The sequence below is a fragment of the Mesoplodon bidens genome (assembly GCF_964165515.1).
Source record: "Mesoplodon bidens genome assembly, chromosome: 13".
NCBI classification, from domain to species: domain Eukaryota; kingdom Metazoa; phylum Chordata; class Mammalia; order Artiodactyla; family Ziphiidae; genus Mesoplodon; species Mesoplodon bidens.
Window position 1 is genome coordinate 39606352 of NC_138169.1, and position 10544 is coordinate 39616895.

General features: G+C 37.2%; 1 long non-coding RNA gene across 2 annotated transcripts in view; it reads right to left on the bottom strand.

Annotated features, from left to right (window-relative positions):
* LOC308626867 overlaps nucleotides 1-9277 on the bottom strand; it is a 228055-nt gene extending 218778 nt beyond the window's left edge. For both annotated transcript variants that reach the window (XR_014017315.1, XR_014017316.1), the window contains exon 1: nucleotides 9070-9277. This is a non-coding gene — a long non-coding RNA (uncharacterized lncRNA). The remainder of the gene's footprint in view (nucleotides 1-9069) is intronic.
* Between the last annotated feature and the right edge of the window lie 1267 nt (nucleotides 9278-10544).

Sequence of the window (10544 nt, forward strand, 5' to 3'; positions counted from 1 at the left end):
ACTCAACTCAGTGCCTCGCCTGCAGCAGAGACATAAAAACGGTTCAACTGAATTGACCTGACTTCATTATTCAGCTGACTCTTTAGCTTTTGCTCAATATTTCTTAGTTCTAGTTGGGAGCCAAAGCATTGAGAAGATTTTACTAACAACTAAAAATAATACTAAAAGTATCTTCTAGTCCAGAAGAGATTATGTCTATCTCAAATTAAGAACAGATGAGAAATATTAAAATGTCCATTAGAGTACTGTAAAATGTTCCAATTCTTTTTCTGTTTCCATCATGAATCCGGGATCCCATTTGGAGTTCATCTGCAACTTCAAATTTGCATAAGAAAGGCTTCCACTGCAAAGCATCAGAATCATTTTGCAAATTCAAAATATCAAGATAAGTTGTTCATTCGTATTTGTATTTGTAAATATTTTTTCCAAAATCACTTTTAATAACATAGGCTCATTCTTAATAAAGTTTTGACTTGGGAATTTTTGACATTTCTGAAATAGAAGATATAGGAAAATATGAAAGGTGTAATTTTCCCTGAAAATAAGTAAAGTGATGCCCACAGAAGATACACAGCTTGTTCAATATTTCCAGGTTGCCTGTGAGGAGGCTTAACTCAGTATATTGACTGTAGGGTTCTAGTGGCTGGTTTTTCATCTAATACGTTTTCTATAAAGGGATGCCGATCAATCTGCCATAACATCTCCCTAAACTTTGATAGTGTCTCCAGTACTATTTTGATGCCTCAGAGGAAAGCAGATTTGCTTTGTACAGAATCACTCTCAGTGGAGTGCTGTGAGAAAGCTACAAGCTCTACATATAAAACACGAGAGCTCCCTCTACAGTGGTTACCAGCAAAAGTGCCCTCCAGCTGGTTGCCCTATGCTGGGACCCAGATAGAAGCCCACAAACAAAATAAAAACAAAAGGAAGCTCTCTTGGCTTCTTTTCATGAGTACAAAATAGGGTGGAAATGAGAAGGTAGAACTACTCCATTTGCCAAGCAGAGGAGAAGAGTGATGAAAGAAAAGGGATTGTGTAAGAGAATGTAATATGTATAAGCAGATTATTGCTCGTATTTGGTATGAAGTTTTCCTGTAATAACAATGACCAATTTAGTTTATTTCTAGCTATTCATATCCTTGGGTTTTGCTTTGTCTTGTTTTGCTTTTTGTTTTGTTTTGTTTTAAGGTGGGAAAGGAATTGTAAAAGGGATGTCATGAAGAGGAGGGAGAAATTATAACACAATACAGAGGCAAGCCGGGCTTCCTAGCACCACTGCAGAGGCACATCCCACCACATTCCTCTGGGCATGATCGACTGGCAAGATGAAGAGCTTCAAGGTCATCAAAGGAAGGAGAAATGAGGAGTTGCCTGAATTTGTGCTGATTGGTGCATGGCGCAGAGCAAGGATGAAACGTAAAACTCAAAGGGAAAGGGCAAAGCAGATGAGGAATTATATTCCTGAAGAAACCGTGCAGCTTGAGAACTGTGAAATGTCATTGGCAGGTAGCCCATTCCCTTTAAGAAAATGTGAAGTATGTGCATTGCAGACAGAGGGGACCCACTATAAACATGGCTCAATAACTCTTTCAAATGAGAGAGAGGGTTCGTATTTACCTTTCAGAGACGCTGGGTCACCCTGCCTTATACTGAGAGAAGGAAATGTCTTTAACACCTTAAAATGTTGAGTGCATACCGCATACCACAAAGCTCGAATATGGCTGATAATGGGCACAGCGGTCACTGAAAGGTAACCAGCTCAGCAGAAGAATTCATGTGGGTACTATGTTCTGGTGACTTGAATTTATGCCCCTTTCCCAGACATCAGAGTATATTCCTCTATTTAAAAAGTGAATATATTAAGGGCTTCCCTGGTGGCGCAGTGGTTGAGAGTCCGCCTGCCGATGCAGGGGACACGGGTTCGTGCCCCAGTCCGGGAAGATCCCACATGCCGCAGAGTGGCTGGGCCCATGAGCCACGGCCGCTGAGCCTGCGCGTCTGGAGCCTGTGCTCCACAATGGGAGAGGCCATAACAGTGAGAGGCCCGCGTACAGCAAAAAAAAAAAAAAAGTGAATATATTAATAGAATGAGACTTTTTTTTAACCTTCAGGTCCAAAATGAAAAGTGGGTGAGAACTTTCTGTCCACCCCCACACCTGCTCCCCACCTACACAGAGACAACCTGAAGTGCTAACAGTGCTTAAAGACTTCAGTCAGATTCTCCTAGAAAAGTAACAGTTGGGCATGGACAGAGATGGGATTCTGGAATATGGTTGACAGTGTAATCTTCTATAGTACTCTTTATTGGGAAAGACAGAGGAAGGAGGGAAAAAGAAAATTAAAAGGTTAAAAAGTGAAGAGAGGACTGGTGAATAGCTGAATAAAATCTTGTACAGCCATAGAGTTGGACGCTATTCAGCAATCTAAACAGGAATAAAATACTGATACACACTACAACACGGATGGATTTTTAAAACACTGTGTCAAGCGAGAGAAGCCAATGCAAAACAAAAAACAAACAAGCAAAAAACCCATATTGTATGATTCCATTTACATGAAATATCCTGCAAAGGTAAAACTATAGAGACAGAAGGTAAAATATTATTTGCCTGGGACTAAGGCTGGGAGTGGGGATTGTCTGAAAATGGGAATGTGGGACCTTATTGGAGTGATGGGAATGTTCTGAGACTGAATGATGGTGATGGTTGCCCAGCTTTGTAAATTTACTAAAAATCATGAGTTGTATACTTTATGCAGGTGAATTTTATGGTATGTAAATTATAGCTTAATAAAGTTTTTTGTTTTTTTAAGTAAATGAACAATTTGGTAGAAGCAGTCACTAATTTGATTTTGTAAGATTTTAAGAAAAGAAAGAAGATTTTAAAAAATGAAAATATATGACTACCCCTTAAGCTTCCTTGGATAGGTCTACACCTAATCAAACTAATAACACTTTTTCTCTTAACTAAAGTACTTCACATGGTCCACCCCATACTGGAGTTATTTGTGTACGTGTCTCTTGTCCCCTAGACTGTGAGATCTTAGAAGAGAGGACCCCTTTTATATTTATTTTCTACCATCCTCAGTGTAATGCACATTAGCTTTCACAGAGTAGACACATAATGAATATTTTCTGATTTGAAAACAGGATCTTTAGGAAAGAAGAAAGAGCTTAAATGGGGCAAGAGAAAAGATGAAGCATTCAAAGGAGTTAGATAGTATGCAGATAGACTTGTTTTCTCTAGAAAACCAACTTCCAAATAAAGGTCTCTTCAAGAGAAAGCAACTTTAAAGAGAGGTCCTTGAGGGAACAACAAGAAGTCTAGGTAAAAATGAAATACCAGAAACAAAAATTTATCTGTAAATACACCACAATATAATCTCTCCATTTATGCACATATTTTTCCTGAGTACCACCACCACTTAACACACGCACACACACACACAGTCAGAAACCACACACGGGAGTAGAAGGCAATGGTGAGTAGAAGGGTACATCTTCAATTAATCAGTATTTATCAATGTATACAATACAGTCCTCTGTGCATGACACTTCACTGCAATGACAACTCAGCTGGAACATGCTCTTCTGTGTCATAAAGGATACCTCTGGAACCAAAGCCACCAACTAGAACGGTCAACTGAACATTGGTTCCTAGCCATATGTTTGGTCTGACCTCTTGGACAAAGCTTCGTTAACACCATAAGATTCAGGAGTTACTCCAAGGGGCGGAGTCCATGCAGCTACCCAAGTCAGCAGCAGTGCTTAGAACAAAGACTCACATATAGAAATAACCAAATAAACATCTGTCATATTTAAATTTGAAAAGGAAAGGGAGGAAGGAAGAGAGGGAGGGAGGAAGGAAGGAAGGAAGGGAGGGAGGGAAGAAGGAAGGAAGGAAGGGGGACAACAACCTATGAAAACAGAAAAATAAGTAAAGGGGTAGAAAAATAGCATCAATTCAATTTTACAGTTAATTTGTGTGGGAAGTTGGGGAAGCTAAAGATGACAATTACTGTCATATTTTTTAAAGAATTATTATGAAGAAACATTAAATAATTATTCTAATTCTCCAAAGAGCAGAGGAACAAAGAAAATGCACTTAAATTGCAAGAAAAAGAAACTTCAATTAGCCACAAAGTAATCTTGTCAATGAGGGTAACTCACAGGTTCCTAACAGAGTTCACACACCATTCATCCCTACAGACAGCTAAGAAGGCAATTAATATTTTTCTCAGTTGGAGTAAATATAGACTTGTCCAAGGCAAGAAGTTGAACCAGGAACCACTTCTGCTCCCTTCCTGATCTCTGATTTTGTTCAATTTTCTATTGCTTATCTTCTAAATGTGCTTGTAATAACCTGCCCTCTTGCTAGCACCTTCTTGTAAATGAGATGCCTATCTGGGTTTATCCCAGCTAAATAAACTGAATTCAATAAAACCCATCCTGGGTTATCCTCCAGGAGAGTTATTACTCCACTAACATGCTACTGTTGCTACCGTTACCTAATACTTTAACTTCTCCTTTAGGCTTGAGTTATGCTACGTCGTTGTATATCTAAGATAAGAGGCTGTCTGGAGTCTGTTCAATGTTATCGCATAACACGCAGTGACTTTTTTATTGAAGCCACTCCGTGAGTACCTCTGCACTGATGCAGGTTTTATTGAAACTAATTCAGAGACTGTGTGTGTGTGTGTGTGTGTACATGCATATGTGTACACATTCATATATACATATATATTTAAGAATATATATGTATATTTTAAAGATAAATGCTGAAATGAAAAAAGAAAAGTCATAATGTTACTCTTCACAGTTAGTTAGCTAATAATCTGCATTAATCTGACAGACCAGTACACCCTGTGTTTAATCTAGTTTAAACCTTAAAGTGGCAACCCTATTCTCTTAAGTACACACCAGCCCAGTGGGAGCTTGCTGTCTCTCCATGCTGACAAACTCAGCCTCTGCCCAATTTCTGCCACTTCAGATCCCTGAAGATGCAGCAATTCCCAACCATGAGGTCCCCAGACGGCTAGGCCTTCACGGAGTTAGAAATTGGGGTGTTCTGGTAGAGTGTCCATGTTTCAAAAATTCTAATGGAAATTTTACATCTCCTACAAAGACTACAATAGGCAAACGGTCTGCCTTCTTTGGTTTTGAGTTTTACCAAGTCCTTAAATAATCCTGATTGTCTCATACTTATCAGAAGCTCTGGTTAGCATCATACATGATTTTGATGAATCAATTCTTGAGGGAAATTAATTATTCTTTAAACTGTAGTTTGATATGAGAAAATATTTGAAAATGTGGACTCAAAAAAGAAAAATTATATAAGTTCCCTGATGACAGAAAAGTTTGGTATCCCTACCATGAAAACAGCATTGGGGAACATGAGAGTACTGACCTGGGAATCATCATTTATTAAATGAAGGCATACCCAGACACCTTATGAATTAAAAGTCCAACCTAAAAAAAAAAGGTAAAAATACATGCCATACTCCTTCTACTTCCTGCCCTGTGATTCAGGGCCCAAATTCAACATGAATTTGAAACATTCTACAACAATTTCATTACATACACCTAGATTTCTGAGGCAGCCAGAGAAATATTCTACATCTTTTTCTGTTGCCCATATTCTTACATGCATTCATTGAACACAACTTCCAGGGAAAAAATGAGCAATAAGTAGGTAGAAGATTAGTGTTGGCATTTTTGTGCTTCCAACCAGGGGCCAAGATAGGAAAAATTTCTCTAGCTTTTTGCGGTGTGGAAACTATGGGTTTTCATGTACTCCATCACCTCTGAGTATTGAGGAAACAAGAGTAGGAAAAGATACTGCCTTAATAAAGCAACGTTGCATAGGAGAATGCCAGCTAGAAACTAGTAATGGGACAGCAGCCCACTGAAAAGCTGCCCTCTGGGCTGTAGATCAAATAAAGGAACGTGACTATCACATGATACAAGGGGGTCGAAAACAGGAAAATCCACACATTTTACGTGGTATAGCCATAGAACGAAAAATTATTCAGTCATAAGAAGGAATGAAATTCTGACACACACTACAAAATGGATGAATGTTGGAAACATTATGCTAAGTGAAAGAAACCAGAAGCAAAAACCACATACTGTATTATTCCACTTATACAAAATATTTAGAAAAGGTAAATCTATAGGCAGAAATTAGAATCATGGCTTCCTACGACTAGGAATGGATGGGAATGGGAAGTGACTGCAAACGGGCACAAGAGATATTTCTGGGATGATGCAAATGTTCTATCACTGGATTGTGGTAATGGCTGCAGAACTCTGTAGATTCACTGAAAATTGTTGAGTTGTACATTTAAAATGAGTGAATTTTATAGTATGTAAGTTACACCTCAATAAAGCTGTTAAAATATTTTAAAGTTCCTGGATTCATACGACATGTTCACTGCTACATCCTCAGCACTCAGCACAGTTCCTGGCACATAGTAGGTGTTTAGTACATGTTTACTAAATAAGTGTATGAATAAGTGAATGAAGTAATAATCAAAGAGTTAGGATAAAAACCAGTTTTATGACTTACATAAAGACCTGTGCATACATGTTGAAAAGATTCATTATATTCCAAGCAAAAAAAAGTATGAAGCCCAAACCTAGATATTCCAATTTTTAAAAATATTATATTAAAGAAGAATTGCTACGCAAATTCAAAGAAAAGAAAAGGGTAGCCTAATATTTTTTCTATGCAATAGTAAATATCAGAAGAGAGTGGAGGAACATATAAAAAATTCTGAAGGGAAAAGAGTAACCTCCAAGCATTTTCTTCCCCAGTTAACTTGTCTTTCATGTGGGAAAGACATTTTCAAATGTGCAAGGCTTTACATATATATATAAACTATATACCCTTCTTGAAAATATTATTTAATATTATATCAGATGGTATAAGCTAAATGAAGCTATAGTTACTAACAACCCCAAAACCTCAGTGACTGAAAATAGCACAGGTTATTCTTTGATCACACTTAGTACCTTTGGTGCGGGGGAGGGAGTTGGGATCATCTGCTGATTACTGTTACTCAGAGGTCCAGGCTGATGGAGAAGTTTCATCTTGAACTTCTCCAGAGGGAAAGAGAGCTCTGGACAGTTCACACTGGCAAGTCCATTCACAACTCATTGGCTAGAACTAGTCACATGGCCTCACCCAACTCAAAGGGGGTTAAGAAATGCAACTCTAGCACTAGCTTGCCCCCAAGGCAGGGCAGAGGGTGGAGTGAGGAATGCTCTGGTGGCTGCAGGTTTCCTGCAATCACCTGGGTTTGTGCAAGCCCAGTTTATTCCATGTCACAATGTGGCACTGGACCTAGGGGCTGCAACCAGGGAGAAAGTTCCACCATGGTCCACAGATGCTACTCCATCCCAGGGCAGTGTCTGGGTGGGGCAGCAGCCATAGTTGGTGTTTACTCAAGCAGCACATCAGAAGCAGCCCAGAACTCTGATGGTGACTGGTTCGACACAGCTCACACCCCAATACATGCCAAGAGTCCATGCGGGCCCACCTGCCCTGTGGTGTGGCTGCACAACAGAGCAGGGGGCAGTGGAGCCTGTGAGGAGTGATCAGCTATGAGGGACAGAGGGAACTTGGACCTAAGCCTGTGTCTGAACAGAGCAAGGGAAACATTATAAATAAATTAAAATGGTATCCTAAAAATATGTGCAGGTAACACATAGAAAGGCAAAAAAAAGAGAACAGAGGATCAAAAACAAGGAAACAAACAGAAAACAGGTAACAAATGGCAGACTTAAGTCTTAACATACCAATAATTACCTTAAATGTAAATGGTCTAAATACACCAATTAAAAGGTAAAGAGTGAATATAACTAAACATGCAGTTACCAGAGGACCCAGCAACTACACTCATGGGCATTTATTCCAGAAAAGTGAAAACTTGTGTTCATACAAAAACCTGTACACAAATGTTCATAGTAGCTTTATTTATAATAGCCATAAACTAAAAACAACCCAGAAGAACTTCAATGGGGGTGAATAGTCCGACAAACTGTGGTACATCCATACTATGGAATACTACTCAGCAAATAAAAGAAACAAACTATTGACACACATGACAACTTGGATGAATCTCAAGGGAATTATACTGAGTGAAAAAAGTCAAGGCCCAAAGATCACATACTGTATAATTTCATTTATATAACATTCTTAAATTGAAAAAACTATAGAAATGGCAAAAAATACATGAGTTTTATGAGATAAACAGAAATTTAAATACTGAGTGATAGAAAAAAATTAATAAATTAATTTTTTAGTTGCTATAATGTCTCTATGGTTATTTTTTAAAGTTCTGATATTTAGGGATACATACTGAAATATTTATGAATGAAATCTATCTGGTATTTGCTTCAGAACAATTTAGGGAGTGGATGGGAGAGGGAAAAGTGTAGGATTCACCATGGATTCACAGTTGTTGGGACTAGAAATGGGTATGTGTGGGTTCATTATATTGTCTGCCTACTTTTGTATGTGTTCAAAGTCTCCATTATTATTATTATTATTAAATAGTAAAAGCACTTGGAAAAAAGTTTTTAAAAACTGAATGTAGATATTACATTATTTTAAATAAATGTACAACATATAAATTTAATACATCCTATCCTATCTAAAACCTAAGATAATATTAACAAAGGCCAAGAATAGTGAGGTGGGAATGAGAAAGTTAAATTGCACTAAAGGATTTGTTTTAAATAGAGATAACTCAAAAGATACCTCTTAATTCTGACTCTATCAGAACATACTATTACAAATAATAAACCAAAAAAATTGGTAAACCTTACTACTCTAAAACTAAAACCGCAAGAAAGCACCACAGTAAGAAGTTTTCATAGGAGATTTGAACCAAAGCTTTAAGAAAAAGATAACTCTTGTGTTAGTTAAACTTATCCAAAATATACACAAAGAAAGTGCATGAGTTATCTATTGCTGCTTAAGACATTGCCTCAAAACTTAATGATTGCAAACAACAAAATTTATTATCTCACAGTTTCTGTTGGTCAGAAATCTAGGAGTGGCTTACCTGGATGGTTCTGGTTCAGGATTTCTCACCAGGCTACAATCAAGATGTTGGCAAAGGCTGCAGTCACCATGAGGTTCAACTGGAGGTGGCTCTACTGCCAAGCTCATTCACTGGCTTTTGGTGGACCCCAGAAGATCTACTTCCAAGCTCACTCATGGTGGCTTCTCCATGGGGCTGCCACATAACATAGCAGCTGGCTTCCCCCAATATAAGCAACCTGAGAGAGAGTGTACAAGATGGAAGATACAGTATTTTAAGAACCTAATTTTGGAAGTGACATTCCATGGCTACTGCCATGTCTGACTCAATAGAAATGAGTCAATAAATTCAACCCACATTCAAGAAATGGAGATTGCACAGGAGCAAGAATACCAGAAAGTAAGGCCATTTTAGAGGATGCCTATAATAGAAGGCAACACTTTAAATTCAATTTATGAAATCAGTGATACTAAAACCTGAAAAGAACAATAAAGGAAGATTACTGACTAATCTCACTTATGAATATCAATGCAAAAATCCAAAATATTAGTAGACAGAATCCAAAGCTTATTAAAAGAATAATATACCATGGCCAACTGAGGAGTATTCCAGAAATTCAAGTAAGATTTCATATTAGAAAGTATATCAATAAAACCCACCATACTAATACAATAAAGAATAAACAATTGGATTATTTTATACATACTGAAAAGGAATTTCATATAACTCAACACCTGTTGTTGTTTCATATAACAACAACCTGTTGTTGATGGAAACAAACTGCTCAACAAAATAGAAATACAAAGTTTAGTAATTAGTGTAGGCTAAATTGCTATAACAAATGTATCCAAGTGATAATGGCTATATTACAATAAAATCTTACATATAATTTATGTAAATAATAGCATGTGATGGATATTCTTGATTTGCTTCTCCACACCATGACTAATACAGAGGAAAAAGTAAGTTATGTGCAGTTATTAGTTATAGCGAGAACTAATACACAAATTCAGTAAAGTTGCAGTTTACAAAATTAATAAACAAAAATCTGTTAGGTTTTTATATACTAATAACAAACTGTCAGAAAGAGAAATTAAGAAAAAACTTCTCTTTTACAATTCCATCAAAAAGAATAAAGTACCTAGAAATAAATTTAGCCAAGGATGTAAAAGGCCTGTACACTAAAAACTATGAGACATTAATGAAAAAATTGAAGACACTAATAAATGGAAAGATACTGCACACTCATGGATTGGAAGAATTAATATTGATAAAATGCCCATACTACTCAAAGCAATCTAAAGATTCAATGCAATTCCTATCAAAACTCCAATGGCATTTTTCATAGAAATGGAATAAACAATCCTAAACTTTGTGTGGAATGACAAAAGACCCCAAAAAGCCAAAACAACGTTGAGAAAGAAGACCAAAGCTGGAGGCATCATGCTCCCTGGTTTCAAAGTATATTACAAAACTACAGTAATCAAAACAGTGTG